Source organism: Tympanuchus pallidicinctus, unplaced genomic scaffold (genome assembly GCF_026119805.1).
Source record: "Tympanuchus pallidicinctus isolate F22 unplaced genomic scaffold, pur_lepc_1.0 scaffold1, whole genome shotgun sequence".
NCBI lineage: Eukaryota > Metazoa > Chordata > Aves > Galliformes > Phasianidae > Tympanuchus > Tympanuchus pallidicinctus.
This window is the reverse complement of record NW_026294618.1, coordinates 96,567,886-96,587,360: the sequence shown is the minus strand read 5'-3', so window position 1 is coordinate 96,587,360 and position 19,475 is coordinate 96,567,886. Positions and strand designations below refer to the sequence as shown.

At 41.2% G+C, this 19,475-nt stretch overlaps 1 protein-coding gene across 2 annotated transcripts in view; it reads right to left on the bottom strand.

The window, feature by feature from the left end:
• Window positions 1–19,063, bottom strand: part of SPTLC3 (serine palmitoyltransferase long chain base subunit 3) — a 287,967-nt gene extending 268,904 nt beyond the window's left edge. For both annotated transcript variants that reach the window (XM_052675638.1, XM_052675652.1), the window contains exon 1: window positions 18,770–19,063. The gene's annotated coding sequence lies outside the window, so the exon portion shown is untranslated. The remainder of the gene's footprint in view (window positions 1–18,769) is intronic.
• Between the last annotated feature and the right edge of the window lie 412 nt (window positions 19,064–19,475).

Sequence of the window (19,475 nt, the reverse complement as noted above, 5' to 3'; positions counted from 1 at the left end):
AGTTCTGAACTTTTCTGAGCACAGATGAATGAATTCTGGCTGAAGCACCAGCACAGATCTCACACTAGCCAGTCCAAAAATAGCAAAGAAATCCCTTTTCTACATTTAGCACTGTGTGGAAAGGTTTCTGTGTTCATTCAGGCACTCCACAGCTAACTAATGTTTTAGAAGAGCTGTAGCTTTTTATTTCTACCAACAAAAGGATGTAGGAGTTTTGAATATTATGAAGATGTTATCTCCCTCCTTGTGTCTCGTTCAGTAAGGCTGGTTCCAATAAATAGCACATAAATCTTAACTGTAATAGAAAGACATTTTTGAAAAAGGATTTCTTGGCAGACTACTATCCATTTTGTACCACTTCTTTTGCCTTGTTCTGTCTTCTCTTCTTCTGTGGGAAGAAAACAGATTTTTCCTCTTTCTACTTTTTTTTTTTTTGGCCTGATCTTATTCTTGTTGCTGATATAGAAGAGCACTGATACAATGCAGTTTTTCATTTTGGCAGCTTTTTAAAAAATGGATTCCATAGAGTGATCTGACCAGTGACAAGTGACCCAGCCTCCACTCAGGATACTAAAGCTGAAACATCTGGCTTCCTGGGGTCTGATGGAGATGCAGCAAGAATTAAAAAAAGTACTGTACAGGAGCAGTGGTGACCGAGGTAGGGTCTGCATGCTGAGCTTTTGACCTGAATCATTTCTACGGTAACTGTGCAATATATTGTACTTTCTATTCTCAGGCTCGCGTTGGAAGCCAATTAAATTAAAAGGCTATTCATTTCACCATATTTGTTTCCAGGACGCTCAACTAGAAATGCAAACGATTCCTGTTCAGAGTTTCCTGCATCTGAGAAATTGATATTGCACCGTTAATTTGTGACAACATAAACCAATATGTGATGTCCAGTGGCTGAAAAGATACGTGCATAGGATGTACGCTGAACTGAAAGGACTCTGGTTAGTGACATCATGAAATTAAATCTTCCAAAGGGCAAGGCTTCAAGCCCCCAAGGTAGCTCTTAATTTTGGTTTAATCAGATTGCTCACCACTGTAACTTGTGCTTTTTCAAAGCCAGACACATCAATATTGTGATACATGGATTTGAAATATTGAACAGCTACAATCTCAGGAAGGCTTGGTGAAAAGAAAATCTTTAAAAGGTGGTCTGTAAGTACTTTCCTGCTTCAAGAAAGGCAAAGCAGAAGAAAAGAATATTTCCTACTAAAAATAAAGCAGGAATCATCATTAGTGCACCAATCTGAACAACAAGAAACATATTCTCAAATATGCTGCTTTGGTTTCCAGCTCTGTGAGAAATTAATGGTTCGATCAAATAATAGGAAAGAAGCAGGCCCGCAACATTATTCTATTGCCTGTATTTTTACTTCAAATTAAGCTTCTTGTACGATTCCCCGTGTCCCTTAGAGCAACAGTAATTTCTGATCTGGAGGAATGACCTTCACAATGGAAGGAAGAGAGGAACACCATCCTGCGGGATGCAAAATCACAGCCTGCAACATGCCATTTGGAGATCTTTTATGCAGGTTAGCAGCCACAAATTGAAACTTGCCTATCATCAATGGCAGATCAAATTTTAGAGCTTTCGTAATGGCCACGGTACTGAAAGCTTGTTGACAGAGTAGATGTGGGTATATAACAGAGGCAGCAGCTTTCATTACGGCTTATCTAGATGTGGCTGGCAGGATATAATAGACTGAACGATGTTGAAATGACAAAAACGTCTCCAGGCTTATGAAAAGCTGGAACACTATTTCTAGGAAAACCTGGCAGCTTAGACAAAATTGACAAACAACTTTTTCAGATAGGTGAAGTCATTCTGGACTAGAATCATTCATCTGCTGGAACTTCTAATATTTCCACCAGGTGTGAGCTTGAAGGCAGTTCTTTCTCTGGGGTGAGAAAATGAACTTCCTTCCCCCTCATACAGCTAAATTAGTTCGGTTCTCATCTCTCTCTGCCTGTCTGTAAATTCTCAGTCAGGTATTGAAGTACCAAAACCAGAAAAAGATACAATGAAAAATCTAAAGTAAAGAAAGGCTTCTTAAAATAGTTTGGAAGTAAAAGCAAATACGTAAATTTCAGAAGGAGGGTCACACGAGCTTCTCTACTTCACTATGATAACTGGAAAGCACTCAACAGGATGAAAAGCAACTGATTTTAAAATGACTGAAGGAGAGGTTCTTTTCAATAGTTCATTATTAGCCTGAGGGGTTTATGCCACAAAGAAATCGGGTCAGCAGCATAGCAGGCTTCCAAAAAAAGCGTGAACAAAGAACATAACGTGCTGCAAAACTGAACATCTAGAGGGGGTGCCATGAGTGTGAGCACAGACGTATTGCATGTAACAGGTGGGACAGCAGAAAGCAAGCTCTAAACAACAAGGGCCAGAAACTGTGTTCAGGCGCATTTTCCTATGGATTGACCACTGTGGAGTTTCTTAAATGGTCTTTGATGTGGCTGGAATGGACCCTGCTAAAAGAGAGCATGAATTAGAAAGTTCATAGATGTATCCAAAACGAGCTCTCAGTGTTGCGTATTCTTAGCTAACTAATTTCCTTGATTTGGGATAGAAAATTTAAGTTCTCCTTTTTCTTGTAATTTCCTCTGCAGGGTATTAAGCTTGAACTTGATGCAACAGTGATGATTGCTAATCTCCCCATTTTGCAATTTAGACAATGAGATCTCCAATAAGAAAGCATTGCCTTTAATAATAATATTTTTGCTTGATTCTCTAACTATAACAACCAGCTTCTAATAAAAACTCCAACTGCTTTTCAAAGCTTTGATCTTTCTGGATAACATTTTCTAAATTAAGCCTTTTCCTGAAGATGAAACAGGAAGAGTCCATGCTGGATTTTTTAGTTCTTCTTAAATTAAAATCTGTCTTAAAACCTAAATAGTATTTTCTGTGGTTAGGAAAAAAAAGAAAAAAAAAAAGAAGAGACTTTAAGTGGAACTCATTTCAGCAGTGTAATTGAGGCCAAGGATTTGGCCTGATTAGACTGGGTTTGGGGTTTTGTATGAGCAACAACATTCAGAGTTACAAAATCTAATAAGAAAAAGTGCAATGAAAGGGAAAAAATATTTTCTTCATTTAAGGAATTAAGATAGAAATTAATTCCAGATAAGATTTGATTAGAACAGTTTACTTCATTTTTTGTTTTAATGAAGTGTTCTGCACAATCTCTTAGGGCATGCTGGCCTGCCCATGGCACGAGAAGACATAAAGTGCAAAAGATTATTCCTGTTAAAGTAACAGAAAATTCATTGATTTTACGTGCAGAAAAGTGCCTGCCCATTCTGATAATTGTGGTTATTGTCAGAGTACGTGCATGGCATCTGCTACCCTCATTACATTATTTTGACTTTGCACTTCTGTTAGCATAAAACCGTAAGTGCTTTTTGCTTGAGACTTTAATGAAAACAAAGAAAAAGATTCAATTTTCTCTGCAAATTTAAACATTTTATATGTAGCTCTTTCTCCAAAGAAAAAGCATTAGAAAGAAAGCAATTTTCGTTGAAGAATAAATCAATGGGAGCTTTTCCTGACACTCTTCAGTAGAGTGGTTAACGTGCCCCAGTTGTGAACACACCCTTAACACACAGGACTAGCCAGCCTGGAGCAACACCCCTTGAAACCCACAGGCAAACCTATGCTTCTCTCCAGTTCCCTCAGCCTTCCAACTCTTTTCTTTGACCAGTGCTGAAGGGCTTGAAATTCGTGGTGTAACAGGGCACGTACCATTGCTATCCATGTAATCTTAAGATATTTACAGGAACGCTTTCACCAGTTTCTGCTGCAACAAAACCAAACCCAGAAGAGGAGAACAACAATGAGAAACACACCTTCCCCAGGGTTACAAGTTCCACCGAGAATGAGGTAAAGACTGGTTCTTCCCACATATCTGAGAGGTGCTCTATCACCTTTACATTTTTGGCATAAGCATAACTGCAAACCTCAGGAACCAAACTGTGGACGCGAGGCAGCAGACAGGGGATGCAGTGCGCTCAGGAAGGCGAGAATGCAACATCCTTAAGGACCATCAGTACGAAGAACAAACAAGTTACAACACAGTGAACTTGATTTCTGAAGGGCAATTGTTCCAGTGGATACTTTTCCCTTCCAAATCATCAACTACAAAAAAACATGCTTTTCACTCACTGAATCATGGTACTTTTGTGTCTTTTAGGTGCAGTTTATTCACATAGAACATGCATGAGATGGTGCTGATACAGATAGTTCTCTCTGGGAGCAAATTCTGCAGGCTATGCCATCCAAAGAATCAGTCTTCAGTGACAAAGAAATAGAACACCTCTAAAATCAAGCCTGCCTGCTTGCAAGGACAGTTAAGGAGAACAAAAAATAAAAAAAACAAAAAAATAAAGGACAGACTTGCACTTTCAATTAAGGTTTATCAAAATAAAAATCTCCACTACAGAAAACCAAAGCTTCTAAGATATGGGCCTTCTTCTTTACAGTTATGGTGCTTTCCTAGAAACATTATTGAGAGAAAAGGGGCATCACTGTAGAAAAGATCATTTTGTTAGTTCACTTGTACAATTGTTGAAGGTTTAAGCCACAAGAACTAGATGTGTTCTGGTTTGAAATGTCAAATATGAAGCTCTTCGATATTCAGAGCTTAGGAACTGAGTCAAAAAAAAGTTTCAAAATTGAAGGATATTTTGGCCGATCTTTCAAGTCTCTCTCAAGTAAACCTAAGTGAATTAAATAAAATTTTTCATGACTGATTAGAGTATACATTTGACCATTAGTTATGTCTCACAGTCTGCTACCTACCAGCTGGAACATTTATGAGACCTTTTATAACTTAGTTACAGCTATCTTGTGGGACAGTTTAATCATATGAAATCTTATAATGCAGATGCACAAGTAAAAGCAATACCAGCTGCTGGCCTGCGTCCTTGTCATGTTGCTTTCTCTCTACTGCTCCCCATGCCATGCTGCACACCCCCAGTGCAAGGAGACTGCCTCAGGAATTATGCTATCTGCAGGTGCAGGCTGACCTGTTGCCTGACATCCAAGATGCAGAGCGTGTGAAGGAGCAGTAGAAATGCAGGATTTCATGGGGCAAGGTGTCACAAGAGGTGTACTGTGCAAAGAGATTGATAATAAAGAGAGTGTTGGATAAGTTAACACTGAGTGGACAACACCCACCTACCCAACTGTTTGAAATTATTCTCTTCCTCAGAGAAGGATCCTGTGAAGCTCCAGCACAGGGTTCCCCTCTCTAGCCAAGGAGCAGAGCAAGCCTTGTTTAAATCAAGCGCTTGGGTTTTCAGGATAAAATGGCTTAATGCCATCTTTGTCATTGCAAGTACAGCAAAACAATGGAAGACAAAGCATTGGAACAGAGAAGGTGACACAGCTCATCAACAGACAGCACCTCTGGCTATGCAACACACTCACAACTGTAGCACGTTTGGATGGCACAATCTGTTTTTATAACCTTTTCTTGCTGGACTGTATTTCATTCCTTTCTTTGTCCTCCCACTTCTCTGCCAGAGGTGATACAGAAAATATGTAACAGCAGCAATGGGAAGGAGAGCAGAGAGGTATCAAATTATACCACCAACTTTGTGGCTAAGCAGAGCAGCATCTCCTCAGAATTAACAATCTTTGAAAGGTTTCCATGTGTTTGATGCTGACTGTGTAAGTGTGCGCTGATCAGCTTCATACTATGATCAGGATATTAGAACATAACCTTGCTAAGCAAATGGATGAGAAGATCTGCAAATACTCAGCGGTGAGAATAAAACATAGCTTACTAGGAAAGAATCGGATTCCCACCAATGCTGATGGCACAGCCTGTGGATGGAAGGAGCACTCACAGTGGGACCACTGAGGGCATGTGCTGATGGGACATCTCCTTCATATTCAAGCTATCTTCCATTCCTCTCTCTCAAAAAACAAAACAAAACAAAAATAAACGCACCACAAAACATTACCTATGCTGCAAAATGGATGCTGCCTAGATTAAGCCCCGTTCCTGTGACTGATGAGATTTCCCACTTGAGAGCTCCTGGAATGAACTCTACAAGTAGGTATCTCCTGGGCCAGCAAGGTGCCACACAACAGCAATTCAATGTGCTTCAGTCCAAATTCAGTCCAAAAGTATGCCAAAGTCTCACCAACCAGTTCTCTCCAAGCCTAAGAACTTTTGTGCCACTAGATCTCTGGATTCTTTCAGGAAACCCCATAGCACAGCTCACCTCTCCACAGATGCACAGCCACATGATTGGGTGCACACAGTGTGCGTGCTGGACTCTGTAAGCAGCAGCAGCTACATGCAGCTTCCCTTAGACATGCACACCGCGCATGACAGAGTCTATGACAATATTTTAAGCCTCACCTTTCTTCCTGCTCTCTACTCATTCTCCTTCTTTGGTATATCCTGGAGGACTCCGCATATGAAACAGCAGGTGTGGAGGTAACTAACAAGATATTCTACAAGACTTGATTGCGATAGAGATGACAAGCCAGATCACCAAATCTCCAAATCTCCAAACTTCTGTTTCTCAGCATCCAGCTTGAAATATCATTTTATTTATAGCTAAAAAAATTACCTGCAGCAGTACTGCTGGGAAACTAAAGCTTACAGTAACTTCAGTTCCATTTCAGCTTCTCTACAACGAACATTCCCCTTGGAAATCCAGACAGCAGATACACTGTCTTTACATCACACATTCAACAGATAATCAAAATGAGGTATTATGGGTACTGACCCTCTTGTTTCTTTTCTTTTCTTTTTTTTTTTTTTCCATTCCTCCCTTCACATTCCAATATACAATTGTGAAGCATGAAATACAGACGCCATTACTGAGATCTATTCTTTTTAAAACCTGACAGAGCACTCGAGGTTAGTAAGTGAACTGTGCAAGGGTAGGTCACGTTTTTAAACAAAGAAAAACATGAGGGAAAAAAACAACAGGCCTACAGTGAATTAATGATTTTGGTTTCATAGCTGACAATCAATTTTCATCGTTTCAAGCATGAAAGATATTGCAGTGGCTGCATAAAACTTCAGTGCTACAAACATTTGACGTTCTGTCAAGAAGCTTGGCTTTCTGTCATACGCACTGCAGCCACAAATCACTACCTTGCGGACCTGGTGATGATTATGAAGATTATTCAAAAAGTTGAGCTTTAAAGAGTTATTAACAGTACCTTTGCATTTCAGCAACACACAAATAAGCAATTGTGCTGTTCACAAAAAGCCTGATTTTCTTACTTTAAGTGCTGCTCATTTTTCTCTGCCTTTACTTGATCTCTCTGGCTGGGCATTTTCACCTCAAATTCCAAGTAACCACACTGCCATGAGTGTCACCCACTAAGTGAAAGCACTGAAACAGACCAAAAAAGAGCATTTGCAATCTATCTTGCGAGATGCAAACATGGGTTCAGAAGCTGAGCAGAGCACATGGCTTTCAGAAAGGCCAGTTGTGCTACATGGAGTGTGAACACTGGACAAGAATGCTACATGCCAAGACAGAATTGAATGGTTTCCTCCCCATCCTCCCCCCAAAAATAAATTCAGCTTTATGAATGAACCTTCTATTTTCCTACCACAAAAAACCCACAAAGCTAAGGTCTCTGAACTGAGGACATTTTGCTCTGTCTTGAGCCCAAGGGGCTGTCCAGAGAAGCAGGTCACATGTGGATACCATTTTAAATTAACCAGGTAAAATACAACTGATTTTTTGAAATACAAGTTGAAAGTTTCTAAAGTTGCCACTAAAATTCAAATTTTGTCCTGTAAAGTCTTTCACCTAAACAATGTGTTCTCATTTATTTTTTATTTTGCCTTGCACTTTTACTGTATGAACAGCATCTGCAGATCACTACATTCTGTACTTTGCTGTGACACTGGCTTTGTGGATGGAGGTAGCGTAGACATTTTGAGCATGTGCTCTCCTAACTCCCAGTGCAATTCTTGGGATGCAAGTGTCTGAGATTTTAGCCTCATGACCACAAGTGATTTTTATCATCCAAATGTGCTTCAGGTGCAAGACGGGGCTAACAGAACTTCTCCAAGCAATTAATCCACCCAAGGGTACACCAGGAGGGCAGGTTAAAGAACACCTGTGTCTTCCTCACAGCCTTGGAAGTGAATACTAAAGAGCATTACTAAGATCTTAAAATTGGATAGTGATGCTTAGGCTCCACTGCAAACATTTTAAGGGAAATTGCCTTTTTTGAATAAGCTCTAATATAATCTAGAAACGGTAAATCATTTTAATGAAGGGATGGGAGGGATTTACCTCTCTCCCATTCTCACTCTCATGAGTGAGAATCATAATAAGTCAGTGCAATAGGCTTAGTTATCTGGTTACACATACGAAACGCTCAACCTGCAAATCTTGTGCGGACAAATAGGTTTTTAGAGCCCCAAAACCTGAGTTCACACAAGAGACATATATGGTAGGACTGGATAGTACCTCTAATTTAAATGCTGTTAAGATTTAAGCGACTTCTCCAAAGGCTAGACAAAGATGAAAGTTCAAATCAAACAAACTGTCCTCATCTTACACCTTCAGAAGTCAGTGAGACTATAGATGCACCTTTTGTGTGATTCTCTTTTTGTGAGCTAGTGGTCTCCTTTCTCCACTGTTTAATTAACAAATACCCAAATGAACTCCTCAGGATAAAGCTACAACCTAAAAATTATTCACAGAAAAGAGATGCTGAATAATATCTGACACACAAAAACCCATTTGTAGATAATTCCCAATCAGTGATATTCATTGACTAAATGAGACATGGTTAATTATTCACCCTGTCTTTCACCACACAACTCCCCTCTGCCCTCAGCCTCAACAAATTCCTAAAAGGATCAGAATGCTGATCACAGCCCAAGCCCTTCAGCTTTACATCTGCTGTTCAGTTTCTTCCCTCTGGTTCTTTAGTAAGCAAACACTTCTGGTTCAGCAATTTGGCAAACCAGTGATTTTTTTTCTTGCAATTATATAACTGCTGCAAGGCATTCAGTAGTCAGGAATGCCATCCAGGAGATTCACAGCTGTAGAAATGCATAAACAGCCATTGTTCCCTACCATAGGAATTTTATTGGCTATGCAGCCTATAGATCTGACCACTTTGATTTATTGGAGTGAGAAGCAGCGAGAAAACACTGTCAGGCTTTGGGAGCAGCTGAGATATTAGACTGCTTCATTCACGTACATCACACTCATGAAAAGCACAGGAATCTAGTAGGCTATAAATCAGAAGATTCTGGAGGTGTGGGGTGGGAGGGGGAATCATGAGTGTAAACTTAGCTTGTGATTAGCGTTTAGTCCTGAGAAACATTAAACAAATTCTGGCTGCCTCAGGACTTACACCTTCCTTTTCCCACTGATCCTTTATTTATAACTTTCCTGCAGAAGCAGACCCACACTCCTCCCATTCCTGGCTTATAGCCACATGGGCCAACAGTACCTGCTGCATTGCTGAGCTCTTTTTGCTACGTGTCATCCTTTGAAATCACTTACTGAGGCCTTAGACCTGACATATTTTTAATGCTGCTGAGAAGACCTTACACACAAAGGGTGGTGCTCTGGCTAATGAGGCCTTCCATCCCTCTGCGCTGCTCTCCATCCCTCCCCTTCTCACTGCTTCTGCAGTCTCACTTTCAGAGGGATCTCCTCCAGTCAAGAGAACAGTCTCTCTTTTCCCACCCTATTTGCATAGTTCCTGGTTTATGCTATCAACATGACAACTTTCTAACTACTAAAGGGTAAACTGCTGCCACAAAGTTCACGCAGATTTCTAAGCCTGAAGCAGCTATCAGTCATTTGGGTCAGTTTGCATTAGATTCCACAGTTGAAGGCTTTGTGGACCACTCTGAACTAGCTCCCTAATTTACAACACATCCAATGGAGTCATTATGGAGTATAAGATTCTGCACGATATTAGGTATCCTCCTCACACCTAATTTCATGTGTAGGTGATCTTCCTCTGCACTGATTCACTGCACTCAGCCTGAGAAGAGCCAGCTTCCAGTTTTGCTCACACACATCACACAAGCACATGCTCCTGAAACCCCCTGCTGTCCCCTCCTCACATCAGATGCAAAGGCTTTCCCTACAGCTTACCAGCACCCAGCAGTGAATCCAGCTGGTCCTCCTGCAGCGACACTGAATGCTAATGTCAACCAGAGGAACCATACTAAAGTCAGTGTTTACAGGCAGGATGCTCTGCTACACCAGCTGCTTACCATAAACTTCCACAGCAAGGCAGGCTTTAAAGAGAAAAACAAACAATATCTGTGTCAGTAAAACATCTTTTCACCTCATTTCTTTCTGATGTGATTTAAAGGTCGCTCCAGTAAGTACCGTGGAAGTTTAATCCTGACGCTTTTCAACTACAAAAACATACACACACCATCATTCCAGACGTACCTTTAGCTCTTCAGACAAGCGCATGTGGTCCGTTTAAGGGACGTCCCAGGGCTCACTGCGGAGCTGATGAGGGCAGAGAGGACAGGTGAGCCTGCGAGCTGCGAGAAGCAGCTGAGCACAGCCCTTAGCCAACTACTTCGCAGCTCGCTCTGCGAGGCAGCTCTCTTTTGTGTGGTAAATAGGCGTATTTGCTCTTCTATTCTCATGTCTGGTTCCTAATGCTCTCAGCATATCTTAAGCACACAAGCAACCAGCTTCTGCCCTTGGATACCAACCCAGCTCTCCTTAACTTCACTAGCCCTCAAGTGGCCTATCCGAGGAAAGAATTTAGGAATGTATTTACACTACGTACTAGTTGTTGAAACAGCCACCAGCTCTTGTTTCATGAGCAAAGACATACATTCCTGGTCGTTACATAAACTGACTTTAAGAGTGCATTTGCAGAAGCCATTAACTTGGCTGCAGCCCTCACCTCACCCTTCAGAGGAGGAACAGGAACAGTGCCCAGCTCTGCTCTCCTGCAGAGGAGCTGGTAGCGAGCAGAAGAAACACCGCACATCTCACCGCTTGGTCCCTAGTGGGAACTCGACCTAAATTCTGTGGCACGCCGGGAAAACCAATTTGAGATCTTGCAGCTGATTCAGCTAAGGGGAAAAGGCAGGTGCCTTGCTGAGGCTCACACCTCGCTTCTTAATCAGGGCCATTCCCAGGGCTGTCTCAGATGTACTGTGCCTCTTTTCTGTTTTTAAAAAGAGGGTTAATACTTCTCCCAGGTGATGATGAGATGAAAAACGCTCAAAGATTAAACATAGCCCGTGAAAAACTTCACAAGTTTAATTTGGGATAATCTGGCAGTAACTTTGAAATTCCTAAGGCAACTCAGTTCACTGTTTTTAGTGCTGTTTTGAAATGTTAACGTGTACATTGCTACTACCGTTTGGTTTGCAAATTCACAGCTGTTGAGTAGAAACCATTAGGGGAAGGGGGAGAAGCTGGAGTTTTTGTAGGAAACGATCAGGAGCAAATTAATTCATGTTGGTTATGAATTTTGCATTAGTAGATTTCAGTACAAATCCAATTGCAGTAAACAGTTTATATTCCCCCTCTGGCTATTGTTTAGAGCTATCTTCAGATGCATATTGACCTCCCTGGATTGCTTTACAGACTGCTCACATTGCAGAGATTTTCATTGCAGCTGATACCCCACGGCTGGTATCTCCATGCAAAAAGAAGCTGATGCTGTGCAGAACTCTGGTAAACCAGCTCAACGGAGCCGTGCTGATTGATAGCTGATGTCTCATTTGTAACTGAAAAGTGGAAAAATTGCTATCAGAAGAACAGTTCTGGGGTGAAGGTGGAGTCAGCTGTAAGCTCCATCACAGATTCAGACATCAGCTTTGAAATCTCCCCATGCAGGAAAACAGCCAATAATTGGCACCTGCTGCCATCACCCAGCCACCACAAATCACTGCCTGCTCAGCGGTGCCAGCAAGTTGACCATACAGCTATACACGAAATCAGCACAACATCACAAGCAGAAATTAAAAGATATGAAACACAGATCATTTACATAATCCACTTCCAGTGCAGCTCCAGAAACATTTTATGAGTGCAGCCAAGGGTGCAGTAAATTGTACCAGGGGAGATCATAGGATCATTAAGATTGAAAAAGACCACTAAGATCACCATGCCCACTAATGTCCCTCAGTGCCACATCTCCACCTTTCTTGAGCACCTCCATGGATGGTGACTCCACCACCTCCCTAAGCAGCCTGGGTGTATGGGACATGAGAACATCCCTAATATGTGGAGAATGTCTGGAAAATAAGCCACTTGCAATGGCTTTTCCCTCAGATGGTTGTCACTGACATCATCCTCACCTGCGGCCATCAAAAAGCAATTAAGGACAGCCTTTAGCCTAGCATTAATCATCTTAAAATAAAAATAGCCCAGAGGGAGACCTCTTCATGACTTCCACTCTTCAGGGCTGCATGTGGGTTATTAATAGCCAATAATTTTTTTTTTTTCCAGAAATTCTTTGCTATTTCCAATATCCTTTGTACTTCTGGTTGCTGGCTTACTGAAGACCTCTTCTTGCCAGAGCTTTTAATGGTGTGCAGACACACAAGTAGTTATTCATGCCAACTTTCATTTGATGCTTTTCCTCAAGATTAAATGGGCTACTAGCAGAGACAGACAACTCACTAGCTTCAAAGCTTCCTAACTTGGCTAAAAAGAAACAAATTGCTTCCCCAGTGAATCCTCTCAAGAGAGCAATGCAGGATAAACCTGTAATATTTGCATTAATTCATCTTTAAACGTAAACCTGAATAGATTCCATTTCTTCAATTTATTTTCACATTATTTAAATGGACTTATTTTAACAGACAGTAACATATTTACTTTGGGGATATTTTGCATTTCTACTTACCTTTTGGCAGGTAGTTCATTTATAATGGAAAAGGTGATGTAACTGGAGCAGTTGAGGCTTACACAGGTTTTAGAAAGGATTTACATCTGAGGCCACTTTCAGATTTTCAGTAGCGCTACTTTTTCTCAGTTTAGTGACATTTAAGAGAACCTTTCAGTCTCAGAGAGCACTTGCAGTCTGGGCTGCCTGAGGAAAAGTGGGGCTTCACTGCTCTTGGCCTGATTCCTGCTGCCTACAGGGCAGTTTTGATCACTAGATATCAAAGTGCTTTGCAGAGATGCTCAACTTCCTCCCATTTTTCTGGTGGGGGGAAATAAAGACATGGAGTGAAGGGAACAGCAGTGGAAGAAGGGCTGATTTTTCTTCTTTGCTCACAACAAATGATATAGATCACAGAGTGCTTGCTGCTTCTCTCTTCACCATCTGTGTCAAAGTACTTTGAGACAACTATTAGGGTAGCCCTGGGTAACTGACTCTTGTTTTAGGATTTCCAGTTATCTGTCCTCTCTGCTGCTGGAGGACCTCTCCGCCAACACAGAGATAAATGGGGACTATGTACCATCCCACATCCAGTCTACATATTTTAGTGTAACCTGACAATGAAAGTGGACTTCAATAAAATGCCCTTACTGGCAGGATCTGCATCATGACTCAATTCTGGATGCAAGAGTGTACACGTATGCAAACATCTAAGACCCATACAAATTAAAAAATACATATTTTCTGAGTCTCAGCCACCAACTGCCTTTCATTGCCAAGATCTTCCTGGCTCTAGGCACTCTCTCACAGGATTGCCATCATGAGATAACAGGGCTGTTGTGCTGCTTTCACTGCTGACCTAACCCACAGCGGCAACACAGAGTCACACAGTGCCAGCAATGACATCCTATTGCCTGAACAGCTGCATCTCTCCGAGCCTTTGTTTTTTCTTTCAATTAGTTTCTAGAAATCAGCAAGCACAGAGAAACCAGACTCACAGCCTATTATTTGGGAACAGTATCTGTGCAAAGATTCTCTTAATGCAGACACGAGGCTCTGCATTTTCAAATGAAATTCACAGCTGAATGTTGTGAAGTGCTGGTGGGGGGAAAAAATCCTCTGTCAGTAGGTAAACATTTTTGAGTTCTTTACTGTATTTACTTTTTAGCCACTCCAGTTTCTAGCATGTACAAATGTTTCCTATATTAACAGGGGAAGACTGATTTTGTGGTCAGCGCACGCGAAACAGGACATCAATTTAACTGGGCCATTTGGGGTTAGCACAAAATGACAGACCAGCAGGAAGCACTTGAAAGCTTCCCCATCAGCAATCAAAGCCCTGCAATTTTGAGTTTTTTCCTCCAATCACATAGTATATTGATGAGAAACTAGTTCTGATAATGACCTTTGAAAGACCCCATTCTGGCCTTCTGAGAGTAATTTGTTTCTCTAACCATGGTGCCTTAATGGCAGCTCAGCAAAAGCACCTCACCTACACAGCCATTTCAGCAGCACAACAAAGGTAGATATCTTTTCACTTAACTTGGCTGATTTTTTTTCATTTGACTTGTCCCGATGTTTGCCTATGCGAGAATTTCTTTTTCTGTGAACATCTTTTCCCCTACCTGTCTGTCCCAGCTCGATGAAATTATGGATGGGGGATCCTTACTAATCCATCAGCCCTATTGTAACCAAACATGCTAGATCCTTTCTTTGTTGCATAGTTCTAAGTTTCAATTTGTGACGATGCTCCCCTACATGAAGTCACTAGCCACAGTTCAATTAATTTCACTTTTTTTTTTTTGTTTTTTGTTTTAATAGTGCTGACAGGAAACTTTCCTTTTTCTTACAAAAGCAGATGCAGAACACTGAATGCCAACTTTCTTAGGTGAACAAGAGTAGGTGCCTGCTCTCAGCACTGCTGATGCTGGGAGTCATTTCATTATCTGAAAATCACCTTCAACTGGTGACCACAAACCTGCCAGTGCAGACTGCATTACTCAAAATTTCTAGGCAAGAATCAGCACAGCACAGCACACTATCTTTCAGCTGATTTTACAAATCACAATCCTCCTTTAGTGCTCTGACTTTCAGTTTTAAGCCTCTGCTTTTTCCCAGTGCCCCCAACCCTGGTTGGTACCCATGATCTCTGAGCGCTCAGGGCAAAGGGTCCCTGGGCCCTCAGATCTGATACTGGCTGCCAGGCTGAATGAATCAGTGCGCATCACAAGGGTTAATGCTACCTTCCACATCTCACTCCTGGACAAACAATGAGGAAAGCTGCATCTACGGCAGTGTTTGAGCTTTCACATTTGGCTCTGTTAGAATATTCTGCCTGTAAATGGTAACAAAAATGGCTGTCACGAGCTGGAAGGAACCCCACATTTTAAACATCTCATGCTGCACTTCCATGATTTTTAAAGCTCATAATAGCAGCTCCAAAATACCATGAAAAGCTGACCCAGTACGAACTCACTCTGTCAGTTTATATTTCCTCTAGACAGTAGCAGTCTTCATACCACTCCTGGGATCATCCATCCCCCACAGCTGGCAGAAAGGTGATATGGACTACAGAACTCACACTGGCCATCCCATGTGCCCCAGCAAATCCAAAAGAAAGGAAGCATGTTGAGCCCACACCCAATTCATATCAAATAGGCATGAGTAGTTGGTAACACAGGTCCTTGCTTCTGCTGTCATTGGAAACAGTGCAAGTGTAGAGAAAGCATCACCTCAAACATGTATCTGGGGACTCCTGCTCTCTGTCAGCCCTTTGTCATCTTATTATGAGCCAACAAAGACTATATGGAGTGAAATGTAGGAGAGTGATACAAAATGTTCAGGTTATATTTGATAATTACATTGAAGCGTGGTCAGCCAGCTTGCTCACACCCCAGCACTGAGGAGGAAAAACAGCGTATGTGGCATGTATTGTAAGGAAACAACTCTACAAAGCACAGAGGAAATAAAGGTAGACCATTTGTATAGCCTCCACTCTAAGGCAGCAAAACAATTCCTTTATAATGCCTAGGAAGGCCTCAAGCATAAGCAACTTACTGGAATCATTTAAATAGTTGCTATGACTGTATACCTGGTCTTATGGACTCCCGTGATCCTTGAATAGCTCTCCCACAGCCAGTTTATTATCTATCATGCATGTGTGATGAAGGCTCTTTTTTTCTGATTACTTTTCCTCATATTCCAGATCTCTGACCTTCATTTCTGTCCCCTCTGCATCACTTCTCCCTGAGCTCTAATGAGGTCTGATGTGAGTATCACTAGCAGCATGCCCTGCTGGGTAAAAAGAGAACATGTCACACCTTAGCTGAAGAATGCAAGCAAAGGGCAATATCCTTATGTCTGCAAATGCCTTTATATTGTGCTCTCCCCATGCTCTGCCATTTCTGCAGAATTTAGTATTTCTAAGCTAAATACCAGTTGGTTCCTTTATTCACTTTTATTCTGTCATGCTACAAAAACAAACTGAATGCGTCAAATCCCAGCTCTGTGTGAATTTATCATATTGCATGGTATCTTCCTCAGAACAAGACATAAGAAAGCAGATTATTTCCACACGTGCTTCTAGTGTATCTGTGAGTCCTGCCTCACACCACCTCCTCTTAGCCCCCTGAGGCTGCTGACTTTGTAAAAGACAGATAAATAAATTAGTCTATAATCCTTATATCCTTTTAAAAAAAAAAAAAAAAAAAAAAAAAAAGAAGAATTAATGTTGCTTCTCCCTTGAAAGAACCACCAATAAGTAGAAAGTGAGACTAGGGAACACTGAAATACATACACATATATCAGCTCCTGTGAAACAGCCCTGCACCCAGGACTTTCCACTGCTGCCTTCACGTGCAGCAGTCTCCCATGACAGTTTATGCCTTTCAATTCTGCGTGGCTGCTGAATTGTTGGATATGTTCAGCACATGGGTGCTGCCAACATGAGTCAACACCAGGTGTTTCCTCCAGTAGAACTGAAACCCTTCCTCTGTACTTATCCACAGCATGATCTCCCAGGAAATCCCTTGATTGTTGTTAGACTGGAAACAGCCAGGGCTACTCCTGAAACACTGCTGTTCCCCAAGCAGCACATAACTTGACTGTGTGCAAAGCTTAAAAATGAAATCTAGAAAATTGCATCTGCCAGCATGTGTTCAAATGTAAGTTCCATTGGAGAGGGATGGAGGATTCCCAAAGGACAACTATCTTATCTTTGTCTATAGAAAACAAGTAGAAATTTTAAAATGCTATAATGAAGGGCTTAATATAAATGCATTTCTGATGCTATCCACAAATTCATCAGAGTTCAAGAAGCTCTTTCAAAATAAGTGCCTGCAAGCAAAATAGCTGGTTTTGTTCTTCCTTTCTTCTGAAGAGATGATGAGACATTTACACACCTTCTCATCTTAACAATACTCCAGCCATATTATGTATCTTACGTGCTACAGATTTCAAATGCAAATTGTAGAAAGTCTATATAAAGCCTCATACAGATTTACTGTTCTTCCTACAGAGTCATGGCTAAAGACAAAGCATTTCCTTAGTAGCAGGAAGGCTTTGGCAAGAAAGTATAAAATCCCCCAACGAGTAGGATTTTTTTGTAAAACTTATTAGAAATATTTCTACTTCTATTTCAGATAACCAGATTATGGTGTAATTTGAAAATTATTTTCCCTTTCTTGTACAGTTGTGTCGTGTTTTCAGAATGATCACTCAATTTGAATACTGCAAGTAAAAATCCTGGCTTTATCAGGGTCACCAGGGCAATTCCGACCAATTTCATTTGGGCCAACACCTCACTTTGTGAGGAAGTCTTAGGGGGAAAATAAATTCAGACCTGTGGAAATGGAACAGCATGCCAAAAAGCCTTGTAATTTTATTTTGAACACAGTTACACTGCCGTGTTTGAAAAAGCAACTCCTTTCATTGCCTTCAGGAAATCAGCAGGTATTCCTCTTCTCACTGATTGCCTGTAAGTGTGTGGTAGAACAGGCTGGTTTAAAAGCCACTGCTTTTCAGTGCCCAGATACCAGTGAGATAGGCTGAAGTCCCATCTCACTTCTGTGCCAGGAACTGGCTCCAGAACCTTGGCTCCTCCTGAGCGCTGAGCCTGGGGTGTCCAACAAGGGCCTCCCTGTTCACAGGTCCCAACTGGCCTCCCTAAGGAGATATGGGCTTGCTGAGGGCGGTGGTACAAGATCTCCTGCCCTCCGAAACGCAAGAAATCCTGGGTTCCTAGAACAGATTGCTAAGCATTCACAAGGAGTCTGTTGCAGGTAGGCCTTCCCCTTCATGAGAAGCAGTGGCTATCAGCTTCTCAAGAGCTTTCAACTAAATGACAGCAAAAAGCCTCACTTAATGGGATTTCAGCTGTGACAATCACTGACTTTTGCCTTTGGGCTCCTCTTCGTCCCAAATCCAGAAACAACCCAGCAGTGTTTTCCAGACCTTTTTAAACTCTCCTCTTTCTTGTGCAAATACAGACTAGCTTCTCTGCATCATTGGACACAGTGCAAGAGACCAACACAGTTCTATCTCACACTAATTTCCAAAGCAAGTGTCCTGGCACTTCTACATCTCAGTCAGAAAGAAAGAACATCCCTTCGGATGAAATAGGTGCTGATTGCAGCCCCAGTTTCTTGGATATAAAGGTAAGAACTAAGTGTATAAATGAAGAATGGCCTATATCTTTCCACAACATAACTAACTCAACTGCTGCTGTAGATGTGGTCCTGCACCAAATCACACTGCTATCTTCCCCACAATTAAGAGTTGGTATCATTAGTACAGAACAGAATGAACAATTCCTATTTGAGGTTCCTTCAAAATTAATGGGAAGCACTGGACACCAAAGGGAATTTGGATCAAGTATACAACAGCATATTAATAAGTACAGCAGCAAGAATTTTAGAAGAAACTTACCAAAGCCATAATCTTGATGCCTGTAAACACGCTTTAATCAGAATTCTGGATAAAGCCTGAAGTTAAAGTTTTTACTTTGGAAGTTTTCCCCATTTAAATTTTCCTGCCTCTCTATTGCACTGTGGAGTACTTCTCACAAAGAGCTAGTAATATATGAGAGGTCCTGGCACACAGAGGTCCTGGCACAGTGGGGCTTCAGCTTCACTGATAATAAAAGGATTTAAAGTGAAGACTCAAAAATCCTGTAAAAAAAATATTAAGAAAATAGTCAGAATTCTGAATACTATTAGATAATGAACTTTCCAGCAAAGAACAGCTTCTTCACACTAATCATGTCCTTTATCCAGACAGACCAGAGACTGAAAACCAGGGCTTTCCTGTGCCAAGCATCCTTCATAATCGAGACCCTCCCCCTTCATCTACACATATTTAATAATATTAATAGAGCATTAAAATATTAATGCTAGGAGACAAGGTCTTTCATAAAGCACATAAATGAATTCATTCACTCTAGCTCATTAGCTTAATCGTCAACCCTTTTACAATGTAACTGATTAACATTTTCATTGTTCTTCCTTGATTTTCCTCAGACTTATTCCTTTGGGGATCGAAAGATCTCTGAATACATAAGCTCCACAAATATCTGTGCACAACTGTACAACAGGAATCATTAAAAGACAGCTAAGTAAAGGCTTTCACAGCTCAT